Below are 13,389 nucleotides of genomic sequence, written 5' to 3' on the forward strand. Positions count from 1 at the left end.
AAAGCAGAGAAAATGAACAGATACATGGAAGTATACCAAATAAAGGATGGAAAGGAGCAAAAAGAAACTAAAGAAATAAACAGACATGTAGAAACAGTGAACCAGATCATAGATTTAAACCTAATCAGCCAGGTGTGGTGGATCACAGCTGTAATCCCAGTACTTTGGGAGGCTGAGGCGGGCAGATTATGAGGTCAGGAGTTCAAGAACAGCCTGACCAATATGGTGAAATCCCCGTCTCTACTAAAAATACAAAAATTAGCTGGGCAAGGTGGTGTGTACCAGTAATCCCAGCTACTAGGGAGGCTGAGGCAGGAGAATTGCTTGAACCCAGGAGGTGGAGGTTGCAGTGAGCTGATATTGTGCCACTGCACTCTAGCCTGGGTGACAAAGCAAGACTCCATCTCGAAAAATAAATAAATAAATAAATAAACTTAACCAAAGCAATAATCACATTGAATATAAATTGTCTAATCACCCCTATTAAAATACAGACATTTATAGATGAGATTTTTTAAAAAGGCAAGACAAAATATATGCTACCTAGGAGAAACACACTTCAATTATATAAATATAAAAGCAGGTTAATGTGAAATAATAGAAAAGGAACAGAATGCTAACCCTAATCAAAAGAAAGCTAAATTTCCTATTTCAAATATGCAATGGAATATATTATAAAGTGAACAAAATTACCAGAAACAAAGCAACATACTCATAATGAAAAATAGGGCCATTTTGAAGGAGGACATTGCAATCCTAAATGCTTATGAACTGAGAGCTGAAGTATACATGAAGAAAAAAATCAATATAACTAAAAACAGAGAAAAGTTCACAATTATTTCTTGAAATTTCAATATGTCTTCAATTATTGTTAGAACAGATGGATGGAAAATCTATCATGAACAATATACCAATTAAATTGATGAAAGAAAACAGTATAAATAAGGGCATAAATTAATGATATAGAAAATACAAAAACAATAGAGAAAATAAATGAAACCAGAAGCTGGTATTTTGAAAATATGAATACATTAATAACTTCTAGTCAAACCAATCTGAACAAAAAGATAGTAGATTCAAATTGACGATATCAGGAATAATAGAAGTGATATTACTGTAGGTTTTACAAGTATGAAGGAATACTAAGACATTTTTCAATATCATCATGTCAAAAATTCAACAGCATGCATGAAATGCATAAATTTCTCATAAGAATCATACTATCAAATTCCACAAAAGAAGAAATAAGTAACCCAAGTAATCCTATATCTATTTAAAATACTTCATTAAAAACTTTTTCAAAATAAAAACTCCACCCTCAGATAGCCACACTTGTGAAAACTACCAATTTTCAGAAATAAAAAACATAAATTACTTTTAAAAACTTACAGAAGATTGTAAAAATTTGGAATATTTCAAAACTCACACTACAAAGCCGGCACTCCTTTGTACTATAGCTAAACAAAGAAATTATAAGCTAAGAACACGAGAGACCAATGTGTCTCCTGATGCCAAGAAAAGAAAAAGCTAAACAAAATTTTTGCAAATAGAAATCAGAAATATGCAAAAATGACAATGGATCAGGACCAAGTGGGGTTTAACCCAGAAATAACAATTTATTTTAGCATTATAAAGTTAATTAAATGATTGTTTATATCATCATCTTAAAAAAGAAAATGATATTATCTCAATAGGTTCTAAAACATTTTGAAAATACAACATGTATTTCTGTTAAAAATTATCAGCAAATTAGGAAACAAGGGAAACTTCGTCAATCTTATAAAGGGTGTCTACAAATTATACTTAATGTTGAAATATTGAATTTTTTAATATAAAGAAAAATGAAACATACCAAATCTCATCCATGTATTTAGTATAATCCTGAAGCATCTAACCAGTACAGTGAGGCAAGAAAAAAATATGATGAAATACAATTTAACAGAATAAATGAACTCTTGATACCTGCTACAACCTGGGTTGATCTTAAAATAATTATTCTGAATTAAACACATCAGACAAAAAGAGTATACATTGTACTAATCCATGTATATAAAATTCTAGGATACATAAATATAGTAATACAAACTAGAGCAGTGGTTGGTAATAATAGGTTAAAATAGAAAGGAAAGGATTATAAAAGGGAAGGAGAATTATTTTGAAAGTGACATGGATGTTCAGGATCTATTGTGATGTTTCACATGTACAACATATGTCAAAGCTTAACAAATTGAACACTAAATAAATGCAATATGTTATATGCCAATTATAGCTCTGTAAAAATGATATAATCTTTAAAGTTATTAGGTTGGTGCGTAAGTTATTGCGGTTTTGGCCATTACGTTCCTTTTTTTTTTTTTTTTTTTTTTGACACAGAGTGTCTCTCTGTCACCTAGGCTGGAGTGCAGTGGTGCTATCTTGGCTCACTGCAACCTCCACCTCCCTGATTCAAACAATTCTCCTGCCTCAGACTCCCAAGTACATGGGATTATAGGCACGTGCCACCATGCCCAGCTAATTTTTGTATTTTCAGTAGAGACGGGTTCTACCATATTGGTCAGGCAGGTCTCGAACTCCTAACCTCAGGCGATCCACCAACCTTGGCCTCCCAAAGTGCTGGGATTACAGGCATGAGTCACCACACCCAGTCTTGTCCATTACTTACAATGACAGAAACCTACAATAACTTTTGAACCACCCTATAGTAAGACCTAAGTTCAAGTCCTCAATTCCTAAACAAGTTGCATTTTAGCCCTACTTTACTCTTCTGTAAAATATAGACAATTATATTTTCCCCATGGGAATATTTAGAAAGTACACAATACAACATGTTTAAAATGCAAGAGACATAGAATGATATACAGTAGTTTGTAACATAAATATATGATAGTATTACACTATTATCCCACTCTATCCACGTACTTAATTATCAAAATTATCGGCACATCTCCCAGCTTTCTTCAGGATTTATCCTTTCTTTGGCCAGAGCAAAATAAAAAAGTACTTTCAACCAGATAATTAGAAAAAAATTAGCATGTAATTCTGTTTACTGTGAGATATAATTTGTCATGTTCAAGTGCACATTATAAGGGTATTTTGCATATTCTTCAGTCTCTGACAACTACTGACTTTATTGCTGCCACATGTATGTGTTAAAATTATGTTCTCTTTTGTTTTATACCAGTACCATGTTGTTTTAGTGATTATGGTCTTACAGTATAGTTTGAAGTCAGGTAATGTGATGGATGCCTCTAAATTGGTTCTTTTTGCTTAGTCTTGCTTTAGCTATGCAGGCTCTTTCTTCATTCCATATAAATTTAAGGAATTTTTTTTCTAGTTCTATTAAGAATGATGATGGTATTTTGGTAGGAATTGCATTGAATTTGTAGATTTCTTATGACAGTATGGTCTTTTTCACAATACCGATTCTACCCATCCATGAGCATGGGATGTAATTTCACTTGTTTTTGCCATTTATGATTTCTTTCAGCAGTGTTTTGTAGTTTACCTTGTAGAAGTCTTTTACCTTCTTGGTTTCATATATCTCTAAGTATTTCAATTTATTTTTTGCAGCTATTGTAAAAGGGATTGAGTTTTTTATTTGATCCTCAACTTGGTCACTGTTGATGTATAAAAGCACTACTGATTTGTGTACACAAATTTTGTATCCTGAAACTGCTGAATTCATTTATCAGTTCTAGGAGATTTTTGGAGGAGTCTTCAGGGTATTCTAGGTATATCATCATATCATCAACAAACAGTGGCAGCTTGAGTTGCTTTTTACCAATTCAGATGCCCTTTATCTCTTTCTCTGGTCTGGTTGCTTCTGCTAGGACTTCCAGTAGTATGTTGAGTAGAAGTGGTGAGAGTGGGCATCCTTGTCTTGTTCCAGTTCTCAGCAGGAATGCTTTCAACGTTTTCCCATTCAGTATTATATTGACGGTGGGTTTGTCATAGACGGTTTTTATTACCTTATGGTATGTCCCTTCTATGCCAATTTTGCTGAGAGTTTTAATCAAAAAGGGATACTGGATGTTATCAAATGCTTTTTCTGCATCTATTGAGATAATCATGTGATTTTGGTTTTTCAATTTTTTTTTTTTTTTTTTTTTTTTTTGAGACGGAGTCTGGCTCTGTCATCCAGGCGGGAGTGCAGTGGCCGGATTTCAGCTCACTGCAAGCTCCGCCTCCCGGGTTCACGCCATTCTCCTGCCTCAGCCTCCCGAGTAGCTGGGACTACAGGCGCCCGCCACCTCACCTGGCTAGTTTTTTGTATTTTTTTAGTAGAGACGGGGTTTCACCATGTTAGCCAGGATGGTCTCGATCTCCTGACCTCGTGATTCGCCCGTCTCGGCCTCCCAAAGTGCTGGGATTACAGGCTTGAGCCACCGCGCCCGGCCTTGTTTTTAAATTTTTTTGTGTGGTGTATCACATTTATTGACTTGAGCCTCAATATAGCCCCATTCAGTTATAATGTATCAATGAAGTGGGAACAGAAGGGAAGTGGAGCTCTGGCTCATAAACAGTTCCCTAAGGTTTTCATATTTTTTTTCTATCTATGTACGGCAGGCAGGCAGAACTGTAAGGATGGCCACTAACCACAAGAGCTCAGTTAAGAACATCACATCAGTCTTCAAATGAGAAAAAAAAAAAAAAAAAAAAAAAAAAAAAACACTTTCTCTGTTAAATTGAAGGAACTTGAGGATTGCATTTTAAACCAACTAGATATAATTGCACTGATTAAATCAGAATACAAAGGGATTACATGTTTATCATAAACTCTTCCAAAAAATGAATAATATCCTATTCTATGTATGGTATTAAACCATTTCTGCAACGCTGGTATGAAATCTATGAGTATATACTATAAAGACTGAAAATATATACTAAGAAAAATATTTATGAGAATCATACCACAAAATTATTTAGCTCTTAGCACATAGCAATATTAAATTGGAAGATTATTATAAGTAATGAGTGTAATTCTAGTAATCCAAATATTTAAGGAAAGCATAAAAATATAAAAGCACCATTAGAATTTTTGGAAGAATGAAAAATGATATATGCTGGGCTATGTTATTTAACTCATTTGAAAATTAGGACTATATATTCTATAAAAGCAAGAAATGTGTATGTTTCTGTTTTCATCATATACTCTACTCAGCACATTGTGTGTGACACACTGTGGTTACTCAATAAATATTTATCGTATTAACAAAAAATATAGGACCACAGTGGGTCAGAACTTTTCCCCTTACATTGTTTAAGAATATAACTGAAATATCAAAAAATATTCTAGAGGAGCAAATAAAAAAATAAGAAATGGCTATGTATTGCTATAGTATCGAGAGTGTTTATTCTGCATTCTATTTGAAAATGTTATGAAAACTGTGCCATAATAATAGGCAGAACTCTAGATTCTGCCACAGACACTATGGAATTCAGAGACCACAACATATGTTTTCGTTGGTAAAAGAAGAAATCTACATTTTTATTTTCTGTTAAGTAAAACTCAATCCCACCTCAACTCTTATTCCTGGCTAGCCATTTAAATCTAATTATAAATATGTTCCAAATAAGAAAAGCAGAATTTTGTGGTAATTCACATTTTCCCTCCTTCAGAGTTCTTTTATTGTAATGGGCATGATGTCTCATTAAGTGAAGCCAAAAGAAATAAAGCAAAACACAACACAAAAAGTAAAAGCTTATGAAAATGATCTAGGTGACTCAGAAAAATGACGAAATAGAAAATCCACCAAAATAATTTGGAAAAACTTTCTTTAGAGTGCTATAATAAATTTGATTCAGGGAAAATTTATAAAAGGCTAAATAAAGAAAATGAGAAAAATACTAAAATGATAATTAATGAAAAAATAAGTGTAATCTTTAATAAAAGATAAATAATGTTCATTATATGTATATAACAAAGCAGTTTTTGATGTAGCAGATGTTCATACGTCACCAAACACCATATAATATTATATATGATGCTTTCCTTTGTTCAGCAACTCAGCAGGACAATATATTTTGCCAAAAAAGTAAGTCAATATTTCAATGAATATGGGGACATGACCTTTTCTTAACTTGTTTTAGTTTCAGGGGTACATGTGAAGGTTTATTATATAGGTAAATTGCCTATCATGGGGATTTGGTATACAGATTATTTCATTGCCTGGCTAATAAGCATCATATCCAAGAGGTAGTTTTTTTTTTTATCCTTTCCCTTCTCCCATTTTTCACCTTCAAGTAGGCCCTGCTGTCTGTTACTCCCCTTTTTGTGTCCATGTGTTCTAGTGGTTTGGCTCCCACCTGTAAGTGAGAACATCAAAACAGACATAATATAATCAAAGAGTTATTTTGTGAGAATTAGCAAAATATGACACAGAAAAAATAAATGAGTATCTCCTGTTGGAAAGATGACACCAGTAGACTTGGTTCAATTTGGGGTTTCCACAAAGCTTCAACTTGTAAAAAAATGTAATATTTGGGAAGAGTGATAAAGCACAGATTCATCTACCATCTATTATTATTTGTCTGCCTTTATGATTGGTCAATGTTCTATCAACTATGATGATTTTTACGTTTTTTCTTTTCTTAGCCCTACTTTGGAGTCTAAATTACATAGGGCTAAATAAGAAAAATTAAAAAAAAATTCATCAGAGAAGCCAAGAGATTGACTTTAAACTGGAGCTGGCATATTAGAAAAAATCATCTACAAAGCAGGGATAATATTGGTTTCGTATTGTTTTTTTAAAAAATTAAATTTACAGGAACTTGATTATAGTGAAATCTACATGGGAACATAACTGTGGGTTTAGAGAAGTCCAACCTGTAGCTATGTGATTGCAGTAGACAGAGTTTGGATGTGAAAATGATACATGCAGGTAATTTTCTTATGACTTAGTAATTGGTCATGTCTCATAATATTGAATAAAATTATTTCAAGATTTATAGTGAATATTTGAAGAATCATGAATGTCTGGCCATGGAAAAAATGTCTCTGAACTTAGCTATAAATTGAGTATTATCTGATGCATGCACAGCAGCATTCCATCTTTAAATAGAAATGGCATACACAAACTAGATCCAAACAAGCCTGAGAAGATGCAAATAAATTATATGAACAGGTGGCTCAGTCTACTATAATACCTACTCATGCTGTTCTATTACATCTCTCTCACAACACTGATATGACCTCATGGGGTGTCCACTATGACTGTCAACAGAAGAAAAAAAAATATGGCCCTGGTTTGCAGCTGAGTCTGTATGTTAAACTGGCATCATCCAGAATTAAATGGCTGCTGAAAAACAACTTTATACAGAGTTCATTTTGAAAAACAATGTTAAACAGTGAACTTCACAGTGGGCAGAACCTTGAGCAAAATACATGATTTCCATGGTTAGGAAGAATTTGTGGTTGGAGGCACAAGTCTTCGGTAGTGACTAATGGACAGTGCTAATGGATTCACTGGCTAGTTGAGGTTTGGGAATTGAAGATTAAAGGATTGGTGACTAGGATATCCAGAGAAGACTTTATGGATATATCTCTTGAAATAAACAGAAAATATATTTTTATAGATTTGCTTATTAGAAGACATTCTTTACACAAATATATCCCAATAAACAGATTGATAAGACACATCTTGCTGTGAATGTCATCTTTCTTCATTTATTCAAGTTTATCTAACAGGCACAAATACAATATATTCATAGATGTACAACTAAAAAGCCTTCATTACCTTAAAAATGTAATAGATATAGTCTTGTGTGCCACCACAGCATAGCAGCAAACCCAAATTTATGTTGTCTGTAAGAAACACTGACCCCAGCTAGTAATAACCTCCTTTTTAGGCCTTCAGTTCACCAACTTGAGTAACCCAAATTTTCCTAGGGCCATGTCAATTTAAGAAATCCATAACTGTGTTCACAGAGTTAAGTATATCTTCTTGGATGCCAGAGTTTGCATACATGTTGAGTCAAAAATTATGATAATGGAAAGTAAAAATTCTCAAACACCATGGCTTTATGCTGGTCATCAATAAGTTTACCTCCTCTACTTTTTAAAAAACACACTATTTTTCAGAGAAGTTTCAGGTTCTCAGAAAAACGAGTGGAAGGTACAAAGATTTCCCATATACTTTCTGCCTCCACCCATGCATAGCCTCTCACATTATCATTATGCTCCCCCAGAGTAATACATTTACTACAACTGATGAACCTACACTGACACATCAGTATCACCCAGAGTCCCTAGTTTATATTATGGTTCACCCTTGGGGTTGTATGTTCTGTGGGTTTGAATAAATGTTTATTCATATATCTGCCATTATAGTGTCATGCAGATCATTTTCAGTGTCCTAAAAATCCTCCATGCTTTGCCTAGTCATTCCTCCCTCAACCCAACTCCTAGTAACCATGGACCATTTTACTGTCTCCATGCTTTCTTTTTCTTTTCCAGAATGTTATATAAAATTAGTTGAAATTCTACAGTATGCAGCCTTTTCAGATTGACTTCTTTTATTTAATAACATGAGTTTAAGTTTCCTTCATTTATTTTCATGGTGTGATAGCTCATTTATTTTTAATGTTGGATAATATTCTATCATCTAGATGTATCACTGTTTATTAGCCCATTCACTTACTGAAGGACATCTTGGAACTTCTAAGTTTTGGCAGTTATGAAAAAAAGCTGCTATGAATGTCTGTGTGTATGCTTTGGTGTTTTCAGTTTATTGGGGTAATTTTAAGAAAGGTAATTACTAGATAATACAGTAAGAGAATGTTCAATTTTGTAAGAAACCACAAAGCTATGTTTCAAAGTAGCTGTGCCATTTTGTATTCCCTCCAGCAATGAATGAGTTCCTGTTGCTCCACATTCTCACCAGCGTCTATTGTTGTCAGCTTGATGTTTGGTGGTGTTTTGCTTGTCCTAGATTTTGGTCACTCTAACTGGTTGGTAGTGGTATCTCACTTTAATCTGCATTTTCCAGATGATATATAATGTACAGAGTTTTTTCACATGCTTACTTGCCATCTGTATATCTCATTTGATGAAAAATCTGTTAAGGTATTTGGTCTACGTTTGGTAATGTTTTTTCATATTTTTATTACTGAGTTTTAAGAGTTATTTTTATATTTTGGATAACAGCTCTTTATCTGCTGTATCTTTCACAAATATTTCTCCCAGTATGTGCTGTGTCTTTTTATTTTCTGGACAATGTCTTTCACAATGCAGACATTTTTAAATGTAGCTTAAATGTTTAACTCATCAATTTGTTACTTCATGGATCGCACTTTGGTGTTGCACCTAAGAAGTCATTGGAAAATGCAAGTTAACTAGATTTTCTCCTATGTTCTCCTCTAAGTATTATATAATTTTATTTTTGCGTGCTGGTCTATGAGCAATTTTTGAGTTAATTGCATGAAACACGTAAGGTCTGTGTCTAGATTCATTTATTTACAACTGGATGTCCATTTGTTCTAGCATGAATTTTTCTTTTTTTTTTTCTCTTTCTTCAACTTATATTTTAAGTTCTGGGGTACATGTGTAGGTCTGTTACATAGGTAAACATGTGCCATGGTGGTTTTGCTGCACAGATCAGCCCATCACCTAGGTATTAAGTTCAGCATCCATTAGCTATTCTTCCTGAGACTCTTCCTCCTCCAGTTCCCATCTACAGACCACAGTGGGTGTTGTTCCCCACCATGTGTCCATGTATTCTCATGTTTCTCCCACTTATAAGTGAGAACATGCTGTTTTTGGGTTTCTGTTCCTGCGTTAATTTGCTGAGGCTAACAGCTTGAAGCTCCATCCACGTCCCGGGAAAGGATATTACCTTGTTCCTTTTCATGACTGCATAGTATTCCGTGGTGTACATGTACCACATTTTCTTTATCCAGTCTATCACTGATGGACTTTTGGGTTGATTCCAAGTCTTCACTATTGTGAATAGGGCTGCAAAGAACATATACACACATATATCTTCATAATAGAATGATGTATATTCCTTTGGGTATATACACAGTAATGGAATTTCTACCACGAATTTTGAAAAGACTATCTTTTCTCCATTATATTGTCTTTTCTCCTTTGTCAAAGATAAGGTGACCATATTTATGTGGGTCCATTTCTGTACTCATTATCTTCTTCCAGTGATCTATTTGTCTATTTTATACCTATACCTCACTTTCTTAATTACTATAGCTTTATAGTCCATGTTGAAGTCAGAGAGTTTTAGTCCTCTAACCTTGTTCTTCTTCAATATTGTTTTGGCTATCATAGGAATTTTGCATCTCCATAAAAATTTTAGAATCTATCTGTTGAAATCCAAAAATATACATGCTTCAATTTTTATTGTCATTGCATTGAGCCTATAGATCAATATGGAGAAAAGTGACATTTTGAAAACATTGTGTCTTCTCATCCATGAATATGGACTTTTCTCCATTTACTTAATTCAAAAGACACTTTTATATCTTTCATGAGAGTCTTGTATTTTCTTCATATAAATCGTATACATGTTTTGTTAGATTTGTATGTAAGCATTTCATATTTTAGGATGTTAATATCAATGTTACTGTGTCTTTACTTTCAGTTTTCGCTTGTTCATTGCTGGCATATAGGACATATATTGACTTTTGTGTCTTAATATATCCTGCAACCATACAATGATGACTTATCTATTCTAGAATTATTTTGTTCATTGATTTTAGTTTTCTGTATAAACAATCATGTCACCATGAACAAAGGCAGTCTTTTTTCTTCTTTCCCAATCTTACACCTTTTATTTTATTTTCTTGCCTTATTGAACTAGCTAAGAGTGCCTGTACAAGGTTGTAAAGCAGTTACTGAACTTACTGGGAATGTTTTGGGTGTCTAAACATTAAGAATATTATCTATACGGTTTTGTAAATATTCTTTACAACGTTGAGGAAGTTCCCCTCTATCCCTAGTTTACTGAGAGTTTTTATCATGAATTGTTATTGAACTCTATCAGTTATAATCATGTGATTTGTCTTGTTTGGCCTGTTGATGTGATGAATTTTCAGATGTTGAGCTAGCTCTGCATAAACAAATCTCACATGGTCATGGTATCTAATTATTTTTATATTAGTTGAATTTGGTTTGCTAATATTTTGTTAATAAGTTTTGTATCTGTTTTCATGAGTTATTTTGATCACTTGTTTTCTTTTCTTATAACGTCTGTCTGCATTGGGTATTAGAGTGTCGCTGGCCACATAAAATAACCTAGGCAGTATCTCTCTGCTTCTATCTTCTGAAAGAGACTGAAAAAAAGTGGTATCATTTCTTCTTTAAGGGTATGGTAGCATTAACCAATAAACCCATCTGAGCCTGGTGCTTTCTGATTTGGAAGGTTATTATTTATTGGTTTCACCTCCATTTTTAGAGCCCAGCTTGTCAACAGCGGAGGCCATTGTGGAGCCCCATGGGAAGAATCACATTGTATTATGTTTTCATGGAAAGGGCAGCAATACATCTTCTAGCAGGTACTTACATTATGTGGATAAACATGTACCTTCACTGCTGAAAACATTTTTCCCAACACCATAAACTCTAGTACTAGAGATGACAGTTGAATTTTCACCTGTCCAATGATACAGAAGCGAGCAGTAATTTTTTATATTTATTGTAATGGGAATAAAGCTTTCTTCAACTGATGGAAGAGACTGAATACTTGTTGAACAATAAAATGAATGAATTGTTCTGTTTTTCGTCTGCCTAACACTCTAGATAAACTCTTTACCCCTTTGATCCATATAGACTGCATTAACTAGGCATGCTTGCTGTGTGATTTTTACTTACTTTTGCTTTTACTTAGGTTGAACCAAGGGCAAACAACAGGAGAAAATAAAAATGAAGAGAAGGGTAAAGTCAGTTATTTCTATTTTTCCCTCTTTATGTTTTTCCTTTGTGTTGTGTGTGTGTGTGTGTGTGTGTTATTTTTGTTTTGTCTTGTGTTGTTTTGCTACATCTTAAGCTGTAATGTGGCTACATTACACACTGGATGGCCCTTCCATTTTGGAAGCCTAAACTTATTGTATGGGAAAGCTACATTGAAATAGACCAGTGCTAGCCTATTGCTGGTTTTACCAATCATCCCAATTCAGATGCCAGAAATGGAAACTGAACCACCTTGACTCCTCTATATCAGCACATTTATCAGCTGAATATTACCAAATTTAATGTGATATGGATCCAAATAATTGCTCAACTGAGCTTTACTAAAATTCCCGACATAATATTTTTAAACTACTAAATTTCAGATCAGTTTGTTACATAACAATAAATAACAAGCAGAAATTGGTAACAGAATTGGAGTGTTTTAAAAATGCCTGAAAGGTATAACACTGTTTTATAATAGTGGCAGGTGGAAACTAAAAGGTCCTGAAAGAGAATGTTCACAATAGTTGTAGGGGCCTCAGTAAGGCTGTTGTTGAAGGCTTGAAGGTGGGTGAGAAAAATGGCCTTGGAGTCTGAAGAAAACAGAAACATTCTAATGAAATAGCAGAAATTTGTCAAAACTGTTTGCTGTTTGCTATATAACATAGAAAATAAAAAAAAAATGATCTCATAAACTTTTGTATCTCACAAGGGATATTTCAGGCATTATCAAAGAAATCCCCTAGTCTTCTAGCTTCCAATGATAAAATATGAGAAATAGTGAATTAAATAAGTATTGGTTTAGTTTTTGAAAAATATTAGAGAAAATACACCAGCAAAACTTGCTGGTTTTACAAATGTGACTGGTTCTCATATCCATTTTTTTTGTTGCAAAAGACTTTTAAATTAAGAAATGGAATAAAAGTGAAGATCAAGTCCAAGGTGACACCAGTAAACATAGCCTGAGGGTTAAAATTTCATCTGTGTGGCTGTAAGAGCCTTTGTGCAGACCCCAGAAAAATTCACGGGCCTATCCAATATGGCATTTAAATCTCTTAAGGGTATTGTAAAATAGCACCCTGACTCAGCTCCATGTAGAGATACTTGGTAAGTAATGTAAAAATAAATAATACAATGAATTATAATTGAGTACATAGAAAACTCAAAATATTTTTAAAGTAAGTGTACTTGTTCAACTCAAAATATGAAATGAAAAGAGGCCTTTGGATATCCAAATTTCTGTAGGGAATAACAAACTGAAGAAGTTATTTGAAAACATTTTTTATTAAAAAGTTAGAATACGAGAGTAGTATTCTATTGAAATACACCAGACAGTATACCCAATAGTCACACAATTTATACCAAGGAAGCATGACTGGGCACTAATTACTGATTATATTCTCAGCTGGATTCACTTCTGCATACCTTCCTCCAGCCCCACTTTTTGACAGAGAGTGTCTACTGTTTGACATGGTTTGGCTGTGTCCTCA

The 13,389-nt window shown here is 33.6% G+C and overlaps 1 long non-coding RNA gene across 1 annotated transcript in view; it reads left to right on the forward strand.

The window, feature by feature from the left end:
* Nucleotides 1-13,389, forward strand: part of LOC139359205 (uncharacterized) — a 145,513-nt gene that overhangs the window by 9,520 nt on the left and 122,604 nt on the right. The window contains exon 2 of the long non-coding RNA XR_011615112.1: nt 11,838-11,884. This is a non-coding gene — a long non-coding RNA (uncharacterized lncRNA). The remainder of the gene's footprint in view (nt 1-11,837; nt 11,885-13,389) is intronic.

This window comes from Macaca nemestrina, chromosome 16 (genome assembly GCF_043159975.1).
Source record: "Macaca nemestrina isolate mMacNem1 chromosome 16, mMacNem.hap1, whole genome shotgun sequence".
NCBI lineage: Eukaryota > Metazoa > Chordata > Mammalia > Primates > Cercopithecidae > Macaca > Macaca nemestrina.